The 23094-nt window shown below is 44.1% G+C and overlaps 1 long non-coding RNA gene across 1 annotated transcript; it reads left to right on the forward strand.

Moving 5' to 3' along the window:
• Positions 1-8641: 8641 nt before the first annotated feature.
• LOC130073596 (uncharacterized) lies at positions 8642-22207 on the forward strand. The gene is made up of 3 exons (XR_008804377.1): positions 8642-8832; positions 15862-15966; positions 22074-22207. It is a non-coding gene; the product is annotated as an uncharacterized LOC130073596 (long non-coding RNA).
• Positions 22208-23094: the final 887 nt, after the last annotated feature.

The raw sequence follows: 23094 nt of genomic DNA on the forward strand, positions 1-23094 counted from the left end.
ATATCTGTTGCCAAGGTTATAATTACGGCCCGTTCAAATGAACTCTAAACGAGTCATTTGCTCGGTTCCATAGTGATTCGGTCAAGATTCATTGCAAATCGATGAATCATTCCTTTTGAGCTAAATTGGCCTTCCGGCCCCCCTTAAATACATTTTATGTATATTATTATTGTGTGATTCGTTACAGCTAGGTCAAAGAGATGTGTTTTTAGTCTAGCTTTGAACTGACAGAGTGTGTCTGCTTCCCGGACAATGGTAGGAAGACTGTTCCAAAGTTTTGGTGCTAAATAGGAAAAGGATCTCCCGCCAGCAGTCGATTTAGATATTCTAGGTATTATCAACTGGCCGGAATTTTGAGATCGCAATAGACGTGAAGGACTATAATGCGTTAAGAGCTCGCTCAAGTACTGCGGAGCTAAACCATTTAGTGCTTTGTAAGTAATCAACAATATTTTAAAATGTATACGATGTTTAATAGGGAGCCAATGCAGTGTTGACAGAACCGGGCTAATATGGTCATACTTCCTGGTTCTGGTAAGAACTCGAGCTGCTGCGTTTTGAACTAGCTGTAGTTTGTTTATTAAGCGTGCAGGGCAACCACCCAGTAGAGCATTACAATAATCTAGCCTTGAGGTCATGAACGCATGAACTAATTGTTCCGCATTTTCCAATGAGAGCATATGGCGTATTTTAGATATATTTTTAAGATGGAAAAATGCGGTTTTACAGATACTAGACACGCGACTTCCAAAAGAAAGGTTGGTATCAAAGAGCACACCCAGGTTCCTAACCGACGATGAAGACTTAACAGAGCAGCCATCAAGTGTAAGACAGTATTCTAGGTTATTATGTGTGGAAGTTTTTTGTCCAATAATTAGAATCTCTGTCTTTTCAGAATTTAGTAGTAGGAAATTACTAGTCATCCAATTTTTTATATCAGCTATGCATTCCGTTAATTTTGTGAATTGGTAAGTTTCATTAGGTTTTGAAGAAATATACAGCTGAGTATCATCGGCATAACAGTGAAAGCTGTATGGCCATAAATCCTAGGGGACCAGAATCGGGGAGCAGACATCCTGTCGAGGCAGAGGCTAAGGCCCGGGGAATGGAGACTTCACCCCGAGGCATTTCCCCCGATCGCTCTGCTCCCAGGAGTTCTGGAGAGGGTCCTTCATGACGGGGTCAGTCTACTCCTAGTATCCCCGTTGTGCCCGCCCCAGTATGGTTTTTCAGACATAGTTTCGCTCCTGGAGCGCCCTCCATAGGAGATCCCCATCAGGAGGGACCTGCCTTCTCAGGCGGACGGCTCAATATTTCACCCTCATCCAGAGCTGTGGAAGCTGTGGGCCTGGCCCCTGAGGGGGCACAGTACCTAGAAGCTTGCCTGTCAGCAGGAGTAGTCGAGACCATACTCAGCTTCAGAGTTCCACCTACGAGGACATTGTACAGGCTAAAATGGAATGTTTTCACCATTTGGTGTAGAGAGCGTGGCTTGGACCCAGTTAACTGCCCAGTGGCTTCAGTGCTTGAGTTCCTCCAGGATCGCTTTTCTGCTGGTCTTACCCCGTCCACACTCAAGGTGTATGTGGCTGCCATTGCGGCTTTCCACACTCGTTTGGATGCTGGGCCTTTGGGAAGAAACCAGCTGGTCGTACGATTCTGGGGCTTGGAGGATGAGACCTGCAACTCGGACCAGAGTTCCCACTTGGGATTTGGCAGTGGTTCTCGAAGGGCTTGTCGAGGCCCCCATCGAACCTTTAGAGTCGACTGAGGCCAAGGTAACTTTCAGTCAAGGTAGCTTTTCTCTTAGCAATCACTTCTCTTAAAAGAGTAGGAGATCTTCAGTCCCTCTCTATATCCGCCAAGTGCCTGGAGTTTTCTCCTGGAAGGGTTAAGTCTATCTTGTATCCCAGGCCGGGCTATGTGCCTAAGGTGCCTTCTAACACGGCACGGCCCACGGTTCTGCAGGCTTTTTATCCTCCACCTCACATGACGGCGGAAGACGAGAGACTTCATCTGCTCAGTCAGAGCTCTCAATATTTATGTTCAGAGGTCTTCTCAATGTCGGAAGTCAGACCAGTTGCTGGTGTGTTTTGGGTCGCCCAAGAAGGGGCTTCCCGCCTCCAAACAGACCATCAGCAACTGGATAGTTCAGGCTATTTCCCTGGCCTATCAGGTGAGCAGTTTGCCTTCACCTTTGGCCTTGGGGGCTCATTCAACCAGAGGCATGGCGTCCTCTAGAGCCCTCCTTTCAGGGGCCACTATCCAAGAAGTGTGTGATGCGGCAGGTTCGGCCACCGCTCATACATTTACAAGATTTTGTAGTCTGGACCTTCCTCCGACGCCGGGTGCATGAGTGCTCATCCTAAGTTGTGCCTGTGACAGCCTCACACTAGGACAGGCGGGGTTCGTTGTGGCATAGTGGGTATTCGTTCCCTAAAGTGTCGTTACCGAAGCAGTGCGAGTTCCCTTGAAAGGGAACGTCTCGGGTAACCCTTGTTCCCTGAGAAGTCCCTTTGCCACGCCTCCCCCTGCCTGTGAGCGGCTTGCGTCATCACAGAAGCTAACTCTGTTGTGTGCCAGCTTCCCTTTGTAACTTCTGTGTATGCCGTCACAAGTTACGTCATGACGCAACACCAATTGCGATTGGCTTAGTTTCATTCATGCTTCAGAGGCGCAACATTGAGGGGCATTCCCCAAAGTGTTGTTACTGACGCAATGTCTCGTTCCTCTCGTTGCTACAATAAATCCATGGTGAATTTTGGTGATTTATGGATTAAAAAGCCTTCAATAATGGCATAATGTTTCTCCTGGTTTCCATGTCAGTGCTGTTTGATCTGATATCTATGATTTATAACAGAGAATTCTGTACCGAAAATAAATGCTTCCCTAGATCTATCTGTGATGTTACTAATTTTGCTAAGAATTCAAACGCTTTCTCACTGGATATCTCAGCGCTGTGTAGAAACAAGTGTTGCATGATCGAGATCGGCCTGTGAGTAAACCTGTTCTGAGCTCGCACTGCGCTGTCTATTATTGGTCCGAGGTGATAAACGGTCCGCACAGTGGAGCTCAAGCGAGTAGCACTGTTTAGTTTAATTTGCCATTTGATGTTTTTCATATGTAACAGAAATGGCAGCTCTTATCAGTTTGGCAATGTGGTGGTGGCACCAGTGCAACCTCTAACATAGTTTTGTCACACCGGTAGGAAAAAAGCAGCCTGGAGCTCTGTCACAACTGGTGTGCACATGTATGTATGTGTAATAATTTTTTTATGCAGCTATTCATTAATTTGTATTTTATTTTTAAAATCTAAACTATTTCATTTTAAAATTAAACATTTTTTTGGTCTCATATGTCATTTACTCTCCGAAAGATGGGCAGCCCTGCATGGACCATAACAGGCAGAGAGGTGGGAGCTATTTTTAATTAAGAAATTCATTTTTTGGGGGTATAAAATAGGATGGATATGTGTGTCCTATAGTAATGATCTGTATTGCAGAGAGTTGGTCCTCAGGAGTACACCCTCACTAAGATGAAGATTGTGAAACCTTACCCAGCTAAATTGTGGTAAAATCTCTAATTGTCAAAAATCAAGCCTCTGTGGCTCCCTCTGATCATCACCAGAGGGCACCATCGCCTGAGTACTAATCCATTTTACGTACTTCTTTTCCCATGATCCCGTATCTGATGCTGATTACACTCACAAATGTCCCTAAAGCACACACTGCTTGTGTTTCATAGTAAATAAAGTTGGTCCATTTGACTTTATAACAGTATAAATTAACAAGACAGGGAAGCTATTACTTGCCCAGTAAAAATGAAATAGAATATGAAATTCAAAATGTAAGAGTATTATGTTAAGTACGGTAGTATTTGTTGTACTATTTTAATATGATGCTTTTTAATGTTTTCCTTTTCCTTTATGTAATGTGTCTGTTTATGCATGTATAAGATCTGCAAAGTTACAAAACTCAGTCTCCCACAAAAGTAATTAATTCTAATAATTATGGCCAGCATGTTTTGGAGAAAAGCATTTATTTCATAATGTTATTTACCCCCTACTTTCAATTCTTTTACTTCAATGAAAGTTTAGATTTTTGCGAATTTTTGGAATGAAAGATCAAAAGGATAAACAATGCAGATTTATTTTTTACAGCCATTTTTGATCATATTTACCAGGTGTGCAATTAATTCTAACCACAACTGTATATCTTCATGTGCTCATCTGAACAACTTTAGTGAACTTTGTTTTGCTAGATCACGTTAGTGGAGGGTCTCAAGGGACAGAAGGTCCAGGATGTGAAGAAGCCCAATCAGAAGATGATGGTGGAGAAGGTTATGGGACTATAGCATCGTTAAGCCTGACATATGAAATAATAGTCTGAAAAATCTAGTTTAAAAAAAAAAATGTAACAGTTTATTGAACCCCTTTGTTTCTCTTGGTACTTGAAAAAGAGAAAACAATACACTTTTAGTCCTGGTTCACTTGTGGTCACACTGTCATTAGGACAGTACCTAAAGATATTTTGTGACTGAATTTCACAAACATCTAAAATAATGCTGTGTTCTGGGCTGAATGGAGATGGAGGAGGCGGACATTAAACACAACTATAGCCTACCTTTAATTGTAAATGTAAAATGTCCCGGGCTCCCGGCCCCATCCTGCTTCATACCACAGTAACCGTAATGAAACTTTTATACCTTAGTTCATCCATGAACACATTTCTGCCTGAGTCTCGTCTGATTGCTTTCTATCGTACGGTGATGCATTGCTGCCACATACTATTTTTCCACTCAATTATGTCGTAACAACGAGATGTTATTTGGTTAAAACGTCACATTTTCTAGGCCTATATATGCACTCAGGATTGAAACGTGCGATTAGTCCTAATTGCTTAAATGAATGACTAGTCTAGAACAATCTTTAGTCTATGGCAGCTCTAATCAATAGCCTACATTTAATAGTCGCCTATTAACAAAAATAAATATTTTATATTAATATATTATATGGAAAAAAAACTTATAGGCCTATATAAAATATATTTTAAAAAAGGCCTCACTGATTATTTATGGCTGGGCCCCCAGTCAGTGTAGGTTCGCCTTTGATTGGGGGCTGCTGCTGTTTGCTTCAGGTTTTTGAACATAGAAGTATAATAAAGGCATGATAGGCTATAGGTTATACATTTTATGTGGATAAAGACATATTTTGTACATGACTACATGTCCTTATAAGGCCAAAAAAATTACATTTTAATGACATAAGATCTCGTTATTATGAAAAAAGATGTCGTTTTAACGACATATTATGTCGTTTGACATAACATCTCGTTATTACGACATAATTGAGTGGAAAAATAATATACCTTACTATCGGCTGTAATACGAAAACGCCTTTGTTTTGAATAGGCGACTTCTAGTGGCGAAAATAACATATTGTGCCTTTAACATGATTTTTATAAAAAACTAATTACGTACAGATTATCAAATAAACCTAAGTTACTCCAGTTCAGTAAGTGTTTATCTTAATTTTATTTCCAACAATGTAGACAAAAATAATCGTAATTTTCGATTACTTTATAAAAATCAGTAAAGTCTCACAGCAAAAGACACGTGAACCATGACCTGAAGGTGGAGGAATTTAGACTGATACTAAAAGACCATCTACTTGCTAAAAAAGTATAAGCAATCAATCAGACGACAGAAGGAATGTTGTACATTGTTTTTTTCTTTCAGTTTGGATCATGTTGATACTGTAATTTAGAGGCCTTAGAACTTTGCATATCAAATATGATGCAGTAGGCTTTATAGGGTTAATCATTGACCGTTGAATTAAGAAAATATCTTGTATTCACTTCCTGTTCAATAAGAGAATGTGATTTTACTCCTTTTTTTTGTCGCGGTGCATTGTCATGATCGATTTGACTTGTCAGACAGTGACTGGGGTCTTTATCTGGCAGGTATCTGGATTATGGCAATGAGGAATGGAAAAAGCAAGCCATGGGTGTCCTGGAGGCTCTGGAGACGTGAGTCTTGCACTTTGTGGCATTGAGGAGATTGCAGTGGAAAGTTGTCATGTTGCTTTGGGGTGCCATTGTTGCTGGAGAAGCTTCATTAATGTGTGAATATTGACGTTAAACATGCCTGTTCCAGAACGTATGGGTTAGGTAAGACCTGCTAACGTCTGCGCCATTGTGGCTTTGTTGCAAGCTTTTCCGTATCGTGTTCGGTTTTTCTTTTGGAATAAATTGCTTGTAATAGTTAGGCAAAATGCACAAAGTTTTCTTTGCACACATCCTTTTGAAATCCCCTAAGATGGCCACCTTTGTGTGAAGCTTATCTTAATCAAAGTCTTTTTGTAAGGACAAGGCCCATCTATATTTCTTTTGTAATACTCTTATTTCTCGCTCCTCCCTTGCCCCCAAACCACTCAGCGATACCATCAGCAATTTTCTTGCTGTTCCTTAGAGAGAACCTTTGATTTTCTACTTCTTTTATGTGTTTGGTTCCCATAGGAACCCGGTTGCCATGGGATGAACAATGGCTCATTGAGTCCCTGTCGGACTCCACCATCTATATGGCCTACTACACCGTGGCACATCTCTTCCAGGGAGGGGTTCTCAACGGACAAGGACCCTCCCCACTGGGAATCAGGTATTTGCTCTTCCAGAAATGGTTTGAGAGTTTAAAAAAAAAGGTGCAAAATGGAAATTAAATGATTTTTGACTGATCATTTGGAATTTGGAATTTGGAGTCTGGTTTTATTTTATATGTAAATTATTCCCATATTCCCCATCTATTCAGCTTTTGCCTTGACATTTTACCGTTAGGACCACTTACTGTAAATAAGATTAAAATAGAGTGCTGCAGGAATGAAGTATTTTTGCTGGCCAAAACTCAGAGTTGACCTTCTAACAGCTCTGACCCCAAATCAACATGATCAGTGAGCCGAAAAAAGCTGTCGACTGTGTCCAACTAGTGGCAACGGTCTGGGCCAACAGTCACTCAACAACAACCCAACATTGACCCACTGTCGCTTTGTGTTACAGCAGCGTTTAGGGTCCTTTTGATAACTACCATTGCCGTGCTTGCTTTTGTAATTGCTGCTTGCAGCTATATTTATAGTAATTATGATAATGATAGACAATTTGAACAGCTCTAACTTTTTATCGTTATGGTGAAAACTCGCCAAACTTTGCACTCTTGAAGGGTGAGAGTGGCTGTTGGTTTCATGGACTGAATGCGTAGTTGCATAGCAACTAGTGGTATATTCAAAACCTCAACCCTGCTACACGACATAAAATCTTCAGTAATTTCTTTGTTATGAAGATTTTCAGTTAGGTTTTTTTATGGTAGCTTCCTGTTGGGTTAGAATTAGTAGCATCCTTATTAAATCCTTGTAACATTAAGCCGTTAGACAGAGATCCTCCACCGAAACAGAATTGACCTCAAGAATGAGTCGTCGACAGCTGTCATGTAGAGTGAGTTCAGCGCCGTCCCAGACCTCCCCTGACAGAAGAGTAATGCATTATCCCTCGCTTTTATCATGGGACGGTTTCCCTACAGTCTGTTTCTACCTATGCCGGTCCTTACGTAAGCGTTATGAGTCAAGGCTCTGAGGAAAGAGGCTTTTCTCAGTCCTGTTGTTGAGACCATATGGTAATGGATGTCGCTTTGGATAAGGAGTTGTTGTGCTGATGTTTTTTATCCTTTAAAGGAAACTAGACTGGGGGTAACTGCAACCCCTCCCCAAAAAAAACCCTTCCCTAGATTTACTCCATTCCAGTCAATATTCTTTATGTGTGTTCCGGATCACACTTTAGATTAGGGTCCAATTCTCACTTAACTAACTATTATTTATGACTTTTGCCCTCATAAACTCATATTTACTGCTTATTACAAGTTAGTAAGGTTGATACATTTAGATTTTGGGTAAGATTAAGGGATGTAGAATATGGTCATTCAGAATAAGGCATTATTATGTGCTTTATAAGTATTAATAAACAGCCAATATCCTAGTAATAGTATGCAAGCTAATAAGCAACTAGTTAATAGTGAGAATTGGACCCTAAACTAAAGTGTTGCTATATATATAATTGATGTTGTTGTTATTAATCAAACCATTTACATAATGTTTGTAGAACATGTTTAGTGTTCAGGATTCTTATTCAATATTTATAATAATAAAAAAATACAGCCAATACAAAGTGTTTCACTCTGAGAAATCTGGTCAACCTAAATATAATGCATATATTTATCAAAATGCTCTTCTCATACCTTTTGCTATATCTTATAATCCAACAGTGTACAAAACAATAGTCGCAAAATGGCAGCAGCTGCGTTTGTGTGAAACGAGAGAGCGAGTCCACGAGACTACATGACATAATTAAATAACTCTACACAAAATATTGATTTGACTGAGTTTTAATATTTTATTTGCCCGCCAAACTTCAGTAACCCGGATGAGCCAGTGTTATCTGTTTTCAGCGGTTGTTATTGGGGAATATAGCATACCGCTGGATGGCGCGATTGACCAATGAGAATCAAGTATTCCACAGAGCCGTGTAATAATGGTGAATATTAGGTGCTGTGCTGTATTGGGATATGCAGCTATTTGATCATTTCTCCAGTACTATTTTAATGCCAGTGTTGAATTTAGAGGGTTAAATCTTGACCTGAGCCGTGAATCTAATGGCTATTCTTTCCCATTGTCATTTCCAGAGCAACAGTGGAGCTCTACCTGACAACAAGGTCATCGCCACGGAGGTGGGTGCCATGCCGGAGCTGAAGAAGTACATGAAGAGAGTGATGCCCTTTGTAGCCATGATAAAGGTAGAAGAGAAGTTTGGTACTTGAATACGATCTTGAAAAAACAGGCTTTTAGATTGCATTGTGGGATACAGTATTCCAATAATAATGTATTCAATTAGAATGAATTAGTATTTGATGCAATATCATTTAACTTTTTTTTCCTGCAGAACTTGTAAGAGTAGTGTGTTGTTCTCTTACGAGAGGTTCTCTCGTATTGCGTAAGTTTAGCTTACGCTACGGGAAAGATTCATCTTCTCGAGATATTGAAGCCAAAAAATTATCCTTAATTTTGTATTCATTGTCAACGCAGTGCAGCAGCTAGCAGACCTAGAGCAGGCCATCTCGCGTGCTTATTGGCTGCCCTGCATGCATCTGCTGCAGCCTACCAGTGAGCCCCGCGTGACGTCACACCCAATGAAGGGCGCTCGCGCCTTCATAGCGTCATAGCCCGCCAGAATGGGCGTGGCTTAGCGTATATAAGAAGGGGCTCGTAGGCTGAATTCCCTGATTTTTCGACTCTTCAGCGAGCTCTCCGCATCGCTGGATCTGAGAGAAGCCACCGCCGCCGTCGAACAGCGAACAGCCAGCTTAGGACAGCGCTGAGGAAGCCGGCCGTCTTCGCCACCTTCAGCCATCCGTGCGAGCTACGCTATCCGGCGACGTATCCTTTTTACATTGCATTCTAAAAGAGCTATTTCTAAAAGAGCGCGAGCGTCTTTTTAAAGATGCCTCGCACTTCCTGCGGCTCGTGCAGAGTCCCGCTCAGCGTTGGAGACCGCCACGTGATCTGCGCTCTCTGCCTGGGCCTGGAACATGCAGAGCTCGCCCTCGCGTCCGGGGGCTGCGAGTTCTGCGAAGCGCTTCCGCTGTCGACCCTACGGGCTCGACTCGAAGTCTTTAACCCGGATGCAGCCGCTCCGCCCTCCGGGGGACCGCGCAGGAAGAAGCGCCGTTCCCTGAGGCAGCCGGAGCCCGTGGCCACAGCGACGCGCTCGCCGGAGGATCTCCCTCGAGCCTCGCTTTCGCCCTCCCCGCCTCCCCTCCCCGACGCGCAGCTGCCGCTCACGAGCCTCACTGCCGTCGCGTCTGAGGAGGAGGCCGAGGAACATGCCACGAGAGACTGCTGCTCCATCCTGGCATCGGACAGCGAGGAATGGTCGCTTCACTCCGGCTCCTCGTCGATCCAGGAATCCAGCCGTTCCCGCGTTGGAGCTGACGCGGAGCTTATGCGCCTGCTGACGCAGGCCGTCGACCGCCTCGGGCTCGAGTGGTCGCTGCCGAAGGAACCCGCGCCGAACAGGCTCGACGGCTGTTTCCTTCAAAGCCGCCGCCGTGCAGCTTCAACGAGCAGGCCCGCTCCTTTCCTGCCGGAACTTCATACGGAGCTAACGAAGTCCTGGAATGCACCATTCTCCTCGAGACTTCAGTCCCAGGCCTCCGCGTCGCTCTCCCAAGTGGACGGCGCCGCCGAGAAGGGATACACGGCTATTCCCCCTGTGGAAGAGACGGTCGCAGCGCACCTTTGCCCGCCCTCCGCGAGATGGCGGTCTCGGTCAGCCCTCCCGTCTAAAGCCTGCAGAGCCACGTCCGCCTTGGTCGGCCGCGCATATGCCGCCTCCGGCCAGGCCGCGTCTGCTCTCCACTCCATGGCTGTGTTACAGATCCTGCAAGCCGACCTCCTCCGTGAATGGGACGAGAAGGGCCGGGATCCAGCTGCGGTTACAGATCTGAGAAGCGCGACGGATCTCTCTCTCCGCGCCACCAAAACCGCAGCTCAGGCTATCGGACGAGCCATGGCCGCGTTGACTGTAACAGAGAGGCATCTCTGGTTGACGCTCGCGGATATGAGGGAAACTGAGCGAGCCACCTTCCTGAACGCGCCGCTCTCCCCCACTGGTCTCTTCGGCCCAGCGGTTAACGGGATCGTTGACCGTTTCTCTGAAGTGCAGAAGACCACGCAGGCCATGAATCTCTTCCTGCCGCGACGCTCGAGCTCCGCTACAGGCCGCTCTCGCGAGAAACAAAGCCAGCCTCCTGTACGAGCTAACACCCAGCGTCCAGCACAACCCCAGCCTTCGCAGCGACGTCAGGGCGGCCGCCCTAGGTCGCGCTCAGACAGCCGTCACAGACCGCCGCCCCCCAGGGGGCCTCGGCAGAAGATCACGCTGAAGTCTGAGCACGCGAAATCCTCCTAACAAAGAGAGAGAAAAGACGCGCGTGTCCCGCCGCGGCCGGACCGCCGTCGAAGCTTATTTCCCTGTCAGTCCCCTTCAGTCAGGCTACTGCAGTGGTTCATTTAGCAGCCAACGAGCCGGTTTGTCCACCCTCTCGCCTGCACACAAACGCCGTTTTCACGGCGACCCAGAGAAATCTCAAAAAGAGTATTATGTCTGGTCCGGCTCACGCCGTCAGTGTTCTAAGTGTAGTGAAAGTGCCCACCTCCCAGTGTTCACCCCTACACACAAGCACATCAAATATCGTGTCACCCACAGAGCACACTCTCATAAAGCGCAGAAAAGCCGCTCGAGTGTTGAATGTAAGAAATGTGTCCACAGTGTTGTGCCCACTATCTGCCCGCTCTGTTACACGGTCAAGACAGCAGGTTATGAATGTAAGTCCCGTGCCCGCCAGAGAGCGTTCACGCTTGCTAACACAAACCTCCCCCCGGGCGCCGCCCGCGCGTTTAAGTGTTATCATGAAACGCAGGGCGATAATAAAACGCTCCCCATCCATTTTGATCGGGGCGTCAAATACATGTGTAAGTCTCGTGCCCGCGCAAACGCGCTCACGCTTACAGAACGCTTTTCCGCCCAAAGCGCCGCTCGCGTGTCAAAAAGTGAGGAAAAAAGGTTCCCCATCCATTATGATTGGGACATCTCACACAAAGCAGCCGGTTTCGGTTTTCAGCGAGCAGCCGTTGCCCAGAACAGAGAGCGCGCGCGCCGCGCTCTCAGCTCCGGTTCAGTTTCACAAGCCCGCGAATGGCGGCGATCTGAACCTGGAGGCCATTCGCCCCCTAGCGGCTCACATAGTTGCGTGGGAATCTATCCCGGGGATTTCGGAATGGGTGCTGAGCACAATAAAGCAGGGCTATACACTTCAATTCATTCGCCGTCCCCCGCGCTTTCGAGCCCGGACCGCGACGATAGTGAATACGGAAGTAGCACACCTACTTCACGCAGAAATAGCAAAGCTGCTGTGCAAAGGGGCTATAGAAAAGGTGCCGCCTTCTCTGAGCGAGTCAGGCTTTTACAGCCGTTATTTTCTCGTACCCAAGAAGGACGGAACCTTCAGACCGATCCTAGATCTGAGACATTTGAACAGGGTGCTTGTGAAAAGACCGTTCAAAATGCTTACGACCAGGAAAATCCTCGCGCACGTTCGCCCGAGGGACTGGTTTATTTCTCTAGATCTGAAGGATGCCTATTTCCAGATTCAGATAATACCCCGTCACAGGCGATTTTTGAGATTCGCCTTCGACGGTCAGGTATATCAATACACCGTCCTGCCGTTCGGCCTGTCTCTGGCACCCCGTACATTTACGAAGTGCATGGACGCGGCGCTCGCCCCCCTGAGAAGTCAGGGGCTGCGGATAATGAACTATCTGGACGATTGGCTGATTTTGGCACAGTCAGAGACGGAGCAGCTGTCTCACAGAACAGTGCTTCTCAGTCACCTGGAAAGCTTGGGTCTCACGGTCAACTGGACCAAGAGCTCATTACTACCCAGCCAGTCAATTTCCTTTTTAGGAATGGAACTGGACTCGGTGACTATGTCGGCTCGTCTATCGGCACAGCGCGCGCTCCGTGTTCGCCACCTAGCCGCGTCTTTCCAAAGGGACAGCTTTCTCCCTTTGAAAACTTTTCAGAGGATGTTGGGCTGTATGGCGTCAGCTGCAGCGGTGCTTCAGCTGGGCCTACTGCGCATGCGCCCGCTCCAACGCTGGCTGAATGCTCGCGCGTCCCGCCGAGCTTGGGTTTCTGGCGGTCAGAAAATCAGAGTGACTCAGACCTGCATAGCGGCTCTGCAGCCCTGGTTAGTGGCCGACTGGTACCAGCTGGGAGTGACGATGGGAACCGTCTCTTATCGGAAAGTCATTTCGACAGACGCGTCCAACTGGGGTTGGGGCGCGCTGTTCGAGGGCAGACCGGTCTTCGGCCAGTGGTCAGACCAAGAGAGGTGTTTTCACATAAACTGTCTGGAAATGATAGCGGTCGAGAATGCGCTGAAGTGCTTCCTCCCGTTCATACAGGACCAACATGTTCTCGTCCGCTCGGACAACATGTCTGTGGTATCCTATGTAAACCGTCAGGGCGGTGTCAGATCCAGAAATCTCTGCAATCTGACGGAGCGCCTCCTTATTTGGTCCCAGTTGCACCTGCGCTCGCTGAGGGCGGCGCATGTGCCGGGCCATTTGAACGACGGCCCAGACAAACTGTCCAGGGACAACGTTCCCCCAGGGGAATGGTCCCTGCACCCCCAAACGGTCCAGAAACTGTGGCGCCTGTTCGGCAGGGCGGAAGTCGACCTATTTGCGTCAAAAGACAACGCTCAATGCCCAACGTTCTTCTCGAAGGACGAGGACGCGCTGGCCCAGGTTTGGCCCAGCCTCCGGCTATATGCTTTTCCCCCGGTCTCTCTGTTACCACAGGTAATCAAGAGAATCAGGGAAACGCGCCACTCGTCGCTCCTCATAGCCCCGCGTTGGGAGAATCAGATTTGGTTCCCGGAGCTGGCACGGCTGTCACATACAGCTCCGTGGCCGATTCCGGTGAGGGCAGATCTCCTCTCTCAGGCTCGCGGCACGATCTGGCATCCCCATCCAGAGCGCTGGTCTCTGCACGCATGGTTGATCAACGGGTACTCGTTGCCCTGCCAGAAGGAGTAATGAACACGATCACGCAGTCTAGAGCCCCTTCTACAAGAAGGCTCTACGCGTCTAAATGGTCGGTGTTCTCGGAATGGTGCACCGACAGAGGTCTGGACCCGCGGACATGCGGGGTGGCGCAGCTGCTCTCCTTCCTACAAGAGCTGTTGGATAAGGGGAGGTCCCCATCCACGCTCAAAGTGTATGTGGCGGCCGTAGCAGCGTTCGCAGAATCGATGCACGGCCAGTCATTGGGAAGACATGAGTTGGTCATCCGCTTCCTAAGAGGAGCTAGGAGGATGAACCCGCCGCGCCCCCCGTCGGTTCCCATGTGGGATCTTTCACTGGTCCTGGAGGCCCTGAAAGCTTTTCCCTTCGAACCACTGGATTCTGTGGAGTTGAAATATCTATCACTAAAAACCGTCTTTCTGACTGCACTGTCGTCAGTAAAGCGTGTGGGGGACCTACATGCGCTGTCTGTCAGCGCGTCGTGTCTTGAGTTCGGGCCGAATGACTCTAAAGTCATCCTCAGACCTAGACATGGTTATGTTCCGAAAGTGATGGGCACTCCGTTCAGAGCGCAAGTCATCTCGTTGTCAGCGCTCCCAGCATCTGACAGCGAAAGTGATGTGAACCTCCTCTGCCCTGTCAGAGCGCTGAGGTTTTACATTACGCGCTCCGCCTCATTCAGGCGTTCGGAACAGCTGTTTGTTTCGTTCGGTGGGCGCACCAAAGGTCTCGCCTCCTCGAAACAGAGCCTGTCCAGATGGATAGTGGACGCTATAGCAGCCGCTTACGCGTCAAAAGGTCTGCAATGCCCTCTGGGCATCAGGGCTCATTCCACGAGAGGCGTGGCCTCTTCGTGGGCATGGTCCAGTGGAATTTCTATCCATGACATATGTGTGGCGGCGGGCTGGAGCTCCCCGTCTACCTTTGTCAGGTTTTATAACCTGGAAGTTCCTGCCTTGCAGGCTAAACTGTTGTCGGTTTAGAGGAGAGGTGTATTCTGCCCAGACCTCCTGCTCAGATCACTCTCACATGACCCAGCTCTCCTGGTTGAGCTGCACTAAGTGGGGTATGAGCCATGTGCCTATACAGACCGGCGCGCTGCTCTGTATTCCCTATGTGTGCTTACCGACAAGTGATGGCCCGCGTAGCTGGCCACCTTATTCTCCACCTCATAGGGGTTCCCTGAAAGTTCGGGGCCTCATGGTGGATGCTTGGCGCGCACGGCGTTGACAAAGTGTTCCCGTAGCGTAAGCTAAACTTACGCAATACGAGAGAACCTCTCGTAAGAGAACGATACTCGGTTACTAACGTAACCTCGGTTCTCTCTAGAGAGGGAACGAGTATTGCGTAACCGGCCGTGCTCGCGCCACGAGCGACTTCGCTTCAGTTGTCGAAAAACCAGGGAATTCAGCCTACGAGCCCCTTCTTATATACGCTAAGCCACGCCCATTCTGGCGGGCTATGACGCTATGAAGGCGCGAGCGCCCTTCATTGGGTGTGACGTCACGCGGGGCTCACTGGTAGGCTGCAGCAGATGCATGCAGGGCAGCCAATAAGCACGCGAGATGGCCTGCTCTAGGTCTGCTAGCTGCTGCACTGCGTTGACAATGAATACAAAATTAAGGATAATTTTTTGGCTTCAATATCTCGAGACGATGAATCTTTCCCGTAGCGTAAGCTAAACTTACGCAATACTCGTTCCCTCTCTAGAGAGAACCGAGGTTACGTTAGTAACCGAGTATCGTTTTCAATTCAGCCATACACTTTACACACTTAATACGTGTATTAAACGGTATGCTGGTATCTTGTTTCAACCTTGCTTTTTTGTGTGTGAGACAAGTGAAATAAGCAATAAATGAATATATCAATTCTATTGTTTAATTTTCTTAATGTTAACGAACCCAATAATTACTATATATATATAAATATATACCCGACAGTATAATATTGTGTTTGTGTGTGTGTATATTATTTATATATATATATATATATATATATATATATATACATATATATAGGAGTCTTAATTATGCAAACTATTAAATCTTTTTTTCCTGCTGAACACATGCTTGTTAATTTACTTAGTATAATAAATTTCCAGAATATTATAGAATCAAATGTGTCATAAAATGCATTAAAATGTGTCCTGTTTCTGTTTTCCTGTGTATTTCCAGGACAGCCTATAGAAAATGGGGCCCAGAGTTCTTGATCTAGAGCTGGAGTTTGACGAGCGCACCGTCCTACTGGAGAACATCGTTTATTTGACTAATTCTCTCGAGGTAACAGCGCACAACTACTTAAAAAGCCAACTAAATGTACAGTTTCTACAAAAACACAGGATTGAAATCAAGAAAGACCCTCACTCTCGAACACTTAAAGACAACACAAAATCGATATTAACTTAATGTATGACTTAATGAAGTCCCTGGACTTGTTGTATACGTCTCATCAGCGCACAAATAATAATTCAAAATGTTTTCTGCCTCTCAAACAACTTTTCATGTCTGCTGATGTAATCAAGGGCGTGTGGGCGGGGCAAATTATATTATCCAATCATCACAGTCCAGAAAGTTCCTGCTGAATAAAAACAAGCCCCACCTTACGTAATTTCCCTTTGAATATTGTCTTTTACTCTAAAAATACATAGCAAAGGTGTTTTTTTATTATTATTTTTTTATAACCAACCAAACCGCAGTGTTGAATGCAGTGAGCACTATTATTAGTTGACTTTAGGTCTGATCTCATTGTTAGTTGTTTCTCTCTAACCCTCTCTCCCTCTCTGTCTCTGTTGGGGAATTTCATTTGTCTCATACATGTCTCATACATGGGTCTGAATATAAAATGCTGTAATGTTAGAGAAAACCAGGTCTGAATGCTGTAATGCCAAGCAGAAAAACTAGGTCACAGGGCATGTGAGGATAGGGCACATAAGGACATGGACAAGAGAGTGGAAAAGTACCCAAAAGACTTGTAGCACAGATGCAGGTGTTGGGAGGCACTGGAAGAGAAACATATTGTATACAATGTAACGATGTACCACCAAGAAAAAGATACTGAAACAAGATGTCCATTGAGTAAACGACTGCTAAAAGCAAGAGGTCCATTGTGTGAAAAGAAAAACTAATACAGATGCCCATTATGTGAAAAGATACTAATACAGATGCCCATGGTGTAAAAAGATACTAATACAAACGCTAATTGAATACTAAAGATAAGAAAAAGGTATAAGACTAGAGCACTGGCCCATGAAAGATCAGATGACTAGCTACCATCTCACTTTGTTGAACTGCTCAATAAAGTTATTCTTCTGAGACCTGAAACTTCGACTCTGAAAGATTTCTTCTGAGACCTGAACCAGACTTTGAAGATTTGAACCAAAGATCGAGAATTTGCCACAACATATTTGGCGGAGCCAGCCAGGAGTGGAGAAGGGGTCGGAGTAGCCACGGTGGGCATGCTGACAGAAGTCTCACAAAACAAAAGGCGCCAATAAAAATAAGGTAAGCAGCTTTTTGCTTATATTTTTGCTTTGTGAGGCTCCTGGTAAGCGCCTGTGTGGTAACGGCCTTAAATAAAAGACCCCACCAAAAAGAACCTAAAAGAATAAATTAAATTAAAAAGAGAAAGAGTCGAGCTTTCAGGTCCTGGAGAAGCGCATGTGTGTGAATGAGTGCATGAGTGAATGTTAAATAACCTGTAAGAAGGGCTACAGGGGGTAAAATCACAAGAAGGGCTGTGTTTTACCTGAGTGAATGTTAAATAACCTGTAAGAAGGGCTACAGGGGGTAACAATACAAGAAGGGCTGTATTTTACCTGAGTGAATGTTAAAAACCCTATAAGAAGGGCTATAGGGGGCAGATCACAAGAAGGGCTGTGAATTTGCTTGTATGAATGACAAAGATAAAGAAACGCTATAATTGTTGTTAGTGTTGTTAAGTGTAAAAGTGTGCCGGCTGAGGGATAGCGTAAAAAGTGGAAGATCTGCAGAGAGAAAAGAGAGAACATTGAATTACAATATATCAGTTTAATAAAAATATTGATCAAAACAGGTGATTAATTTAAAGAAAAAGTTAAGAGAATAGGTAAAAATTCCCCAGATAGAGAGAAGGGGTGCCTTCTGACTGTAGAAGCAGACGGAGTGGCCTTGCAGTCAAACTGGGCACACTGCCAAAAAGCCCCTGAGCTACTGTTAAGAGAGAGACTGAGTTGAGGGAGAAAGAACAACAGTAATAAAATTGTGCACAGTGAATAAGAAGCTTCAAACTATGAATTAACAAAATAATTGAAGAAATTGATGGATGGTAAAAATATAATTGGCGAAAAGAAATCCCAGAAATATAGAAACTATAAAGCAAAGAATATCCCAAGATATTGGTTTTGTCGTTTGTTTGGTCACCTGCCAGATTGCAAGCTCTGTGACCCTGACAAAGAGACACAACCTCTACTAGACAAAAAGTAAAGTCTATTAGTATATTAGGAAAAGCAGTGAAAGTGTGTGTGAGTGTTGTAACGTGAGAAGCGTGTGTGTGTGTGTGGGTGTGAGTGTTGCAACGTGAAAAATGCATGTGTGTGTAGTGCACTTGGGGGGCTGTTAGTCTATTATTTGTTTGTTTGTTCTGGATGTTTTATTTGTCTTAAATGTAGAAAGTGCACTGAGTGTTTGGTTATTTTTACTAAAACTGAGCGGTAAGGAGGGCAGTGTAGGGAGAGGTTAATTAAATATATATATATATATGCACGAGGTACATCAACTCAATAAAAATTACTAATAGATTTTGAGGAAACAGAATAAAATAACTGAGATAGAACAAACTGATTAAAAGTACAAGAATAATATGCTTCAGGAGAAGACACAGACAAAAGGGGACTTTTAGATATACTGCAGATCAAATCTGGGCGTACGGCCGGTCTGGGCGTACGGCCAGACTGGGCATACAGCCAGTCTGGGCATACAGCCAGTCTGGGCGTACAGCCAAACCGGGCATACAGCCAATCTGGGCGTACAGCCAAACCGGGCGTACAGCCAATCTGGGCGTATAGCCAATCAGCAAATCATTTGTCAAAATTCTGAGCTTACCGTCAAAAAGTTGAACTGCAAGTGACAGTTTAAGTTAGTAAAACTGAGACAAAGTTTTGAAAAGATAAGGATAATAACATTAAGATAATAATATAAAAATTATGGAGAAACAAAGCTTTGAGAATTAAATGGATGATGATGCCCTGAGGATGGTCTTTTGACCAAAGCTTGGTGTTTAAATTGGCTTAATTTAAGTGTGCGGACAATTTATTTTTAATTGAATGGATGATAAAAATCGAGTTAGTGAACAAAGAATACAAAGATATAAATATCAGAGAACGAGAAATATTCAAAGAAATTGGTTGTGTCGACTGTTTGGCCACTCGCCAGACTGTAAGTGCTGCGATCCAGACAGAGAAACACAGTTTTTGCTGGACAAGAACTGAGTAACAAAGCATTGTTTTCCGCATTTAGTATAAGATATCAAATAAAGAGTGAATGTACGCGTAATGTGTGTGAATGAAATCCCGGGTGTGTGAATGAATATACTAACAAACTAAGTGTATCTGAGTTGAGATAAAGAAATAAGGAGGGAGAGAAGTGACAGAGAAGGAGAGCTTTAGAGAAGGAGAGCCTTTTTATTCTTTGACATCTTAAAAAAAAAGAAGAAGAAAAAAAAAAGAAAAAAAAAGAAAAAAAGAAAACACATGTAGACCAGAGTGAGAGATCATTCTGAGGCAGAGGAGAAGAGAATACAGAGAGAAAGAAAGGACAAAGATCATTTTAAACAGGCATTAAAGCTGACCAAAGGCATTAAGAATCACTTCTGGCTAGAAAGTGAGTTTATAGATAACAAAGGGCAGAGACAGGAGTTAACAGACCAAGGGAAAAGTGGGCTCTTTAAAAATTGACAAAGATTACAAACTTGGATCAGTTTCAGAAAGAATGGCCCTTAGTGGATTGGCGTTATGTGATTAAAAAACAGATAACTCTTAAAAACCCTGAGACCACACGAATTCAAGGCCAGAAGTGAGGTGCTGTCGGGTTGGGAATCGCTGCTTTTATGGGTACCAGTTAATAAGAACACTGAGTGGATAAATTACATATATTATAATCAACAAAGATTCATTAATTATACGGACCAAGCACTCGAAGCCTTAGGCCAGCAATTGAAGTACACAAGTAAAATGACTTGGCAAAACAGACAAGCATTGAATTGGCTTTTAGCAGAGAAAGGAGGAGTGTGTGTAATGTTCGGATCTGACTGTTGTACTTTCATCCCAAATAATACAGCCCCAGATGGATCGTTTACTAGAGCCATGAAGAAGATAAAGGAGTTGAGACATGAAGTTGCCACAAATGCAGGGAGGGACAGAAGTTTTGGATACTGGCTTGATTCTATATTTGGATCATGGAGGGAATGGCTCATTAAGGTGGGAATAATAATAGCAGTAACTATTGGCGTTGTTTTTGTGTTGTTCTGCTGTATTGTGCCTTTTCTCAGATCCATGCTGGCCAGTGCAGCTGCAAAACAAATGATCAATGTGTCAGTGAAACCATCAGGCATTGACATTGGATGCACCAACTCAGGAGTATATCCAATTGGCCCAGGCTTGGACGAACTGGATGACTTCCTGTGAGAGGTTGGGTGAAGAAGCAAGGAATAAGGGTACCTTATTACTTTTGATTTTGATAATCTTTTTACTCTGTTTTTGACAAGATAGGGAGATAGCCCCACTGTGTATTTTGATTTGGGGATAAAATTAGTTAAAACAATTAGAGCATGGGTAGAGTAGGAAGTTAGTTAGAGGGTTTTTTCTACATTCCTTTGGTTTTATATAAGGGCCCTTATTTCCTGAATATATTTACTCATATTATTTTCTGAATATATTTACTCATATAACCAATATAATCTTTTTGCATGTTTTACTTATATAATCATACGGAAGAAATTTTATATATAATCACACTAACTGTCACAATTATGAATATGTGTTTGAGAGGGGACGATAGAAGGTTTAAAGCAGGTCATTGCCCGTGATACGAGGTAATGCAACAAGAAATAATAAGAAAAAGATAAGAATGTTTTTTATTACTATTAATCACTTTATTCACTTACTAAACTTTTATATTTTTGAATACCTTATATATTCCTGTAACAAGTCAAGAAATTTAGAACTTACATGCATTAGACCATTGGAACATGTATATAGTTATAAGTGCAAAAGAGGAATTATTTGCAAGCGCGGTCATCGTCTGTTGAAGAAACAAGAGCTGACTCAACTGGTGGTTTAAAAACCCGCTGTCTGCTCCAACACCAGATAGCGCTCTAGGCAAGGCCTGGGCACCTCTGGCAACGATGGAGCAACCCAGATAGCACTCCAGGCCACCGGAAGCGCCTGCGCAGTTCCTCTGGCAACGTGGGACAGCTGCTGGAATTCAAGTTCATACACTGTGATTGTGTTATTGAATGTTTGATAACCTGAAGTAACATCCCCTTAAACTGATGATGTGACAGGAAGGTGAGATCTTTTACTCCACTCTAGCCAATTGGGGGTGGAGATGTTTGGTCTTACTCTTCCTCCAGAGTGTGCCCTTATGATGAAGGTCTATTGATAAAGTTGGATGGTCCAGGTTGGCCATGTTTGAAAGGTAATGCAGAGAGAGATCTGTTCATGAGCACACACCCTGGGTAAGAACGGTTTGAAGGTGGGACTAGAGAAAGTCCCAAAGGGGGGATGTGTTGGGGAATTTCATTTGTCTCATACATGTCTCATACATGGGTCTGAATATAAAATGCTGTAATGTTAGAGAAAACCAGGTCTGAATGCTGTAATGCCAAGCAGAAAAACTAGGTCACAGGGCATGTGAGGATAGGGCACATAAGGACATGGACAAGAGAGTGGAAAAGTACCCAAAAGACTTGTAGCACAGATGCAGGTGTTGGGAGGCACTGGAAGAGAAACATATTGTATACAATGTAACGATGTACCACCAAGAAAAAGATACTGAAACAAGATGTCCATTGAGTAAACGACTGCTAAAAGCAAGAGGTCCATTGTGTGAAAAGAAAAACTAATACAGATGCCCATTATGTGAAAAGATACTAATACAGATGCCCATGGTGTAAAAAGATACTAATACAAACGCTAATTGAATACTAAAGATAAGAAAAAGGTATAAGACTAGAGCACTGGCCCATGAAAGATCAGATGACTAGCTACCATCTCACTTTGTTGAACTGCTCAATAAAGTTATTCTTCTGAGACCTGAAACTTCGACTCTGAAAGATTTCTTCTGAGACCTGAACCAGACTTTGAAGATTTGAACCAAAGATCGAGAATTTGCCACAACATCTCCTCCATCAGTTGGATCAGATAGACGTTGTATTCGCCTCTGAAGCGGATGACAAAGTAAAGGAGGACTGTTGCCCTGGGAAACCGTTCTGTGTCTTCAGATCTGAGGTGATGATGAGAGCCACTGAGGCCCTGTCAAAGCTGCAGCACAGAAGCCTCCATCTATTGTCTCTCTCTCTCTCTCTCTCTCTCTCTCTCTCTCTCTCTCTCTCTCTCTCTCTCTCTCTCTCTCTCTCTCTCTCTCTCTCTCTCTCTCTCTCTCTCTCTCTCTCTCTCTCTCTCTTTTAATGGTTGATCTGGCCTGTGCTTTATGCAGCTAGAGACAGGCTAATTTTAGAAGCACGCTGTGCATGGGTAATGCTTCGTACATTCAGCTCACTGTGGTGTAGTGTAGTGTAGTGTACAGCCGTGTTGGTTGGCTTTGAGTTGTTTTCTGGAATGCAGTGCTGACACATTTTTATACAGCTTTTGATATGCATTGTTCCCACAATCATGGAAATAGAATTTAAAATATGCTTTAAATTGTAATAATATTTCACACACACTATATATATCATGTTCATCATCAATCAACTGCATGAAATGTAAGATGACCCACGTAGGTCTGGGGCGGGTGCGTTAAATACGTTCATTTTATTTTACATACATATAGTGTGTGTTTGTAAAATATTACAATTTTAAATAATCTGATTTAAAATGTAATTTATTCCTCTGATGACAAAGCTGAATTTTCAGCATCATTACTCCAGTCTTCAGTGTCACATGATCCTTCAGAAATCATTCTAAAATGATGATTTGGTTTGCATTTCTTATTATTATCAATGTTGAAAACAGTTGTTTGTTGTGGTGATGTTGGGTCAATTTAATGTGTTCTTATTGAATAAAAGTATAAATATATTTCATGAAATAAATATGATGAAAAATACATAATTATAAATATCATGTACATTACGATTTAAAAAAAAATCCAAAATATCTAATACTCATAGACAACTGAAAATACTGTTATATGAGGCAGAAAGTGTCATATAAA

The sequence above is a fragment of the Rhinichthys klamathensis genome, unplaced genomic scaffold, assembly GCF_029890125.1.
Source record: "Rhinichthys klamathensis goyatoka isolate OS25496 unplaced genomic scaffold, OSU_Roscu_1.1 h1tg000554l_1, whole genome shotgun sequence".
In the NCBI taxonomy this organism is placed as follows: Eukaryota; Metazoa; Chordata; class Actinopteri; order Cypriniformes; family Leuciscidae; genus Rhinichthys; species Rhinichthys klamathensis.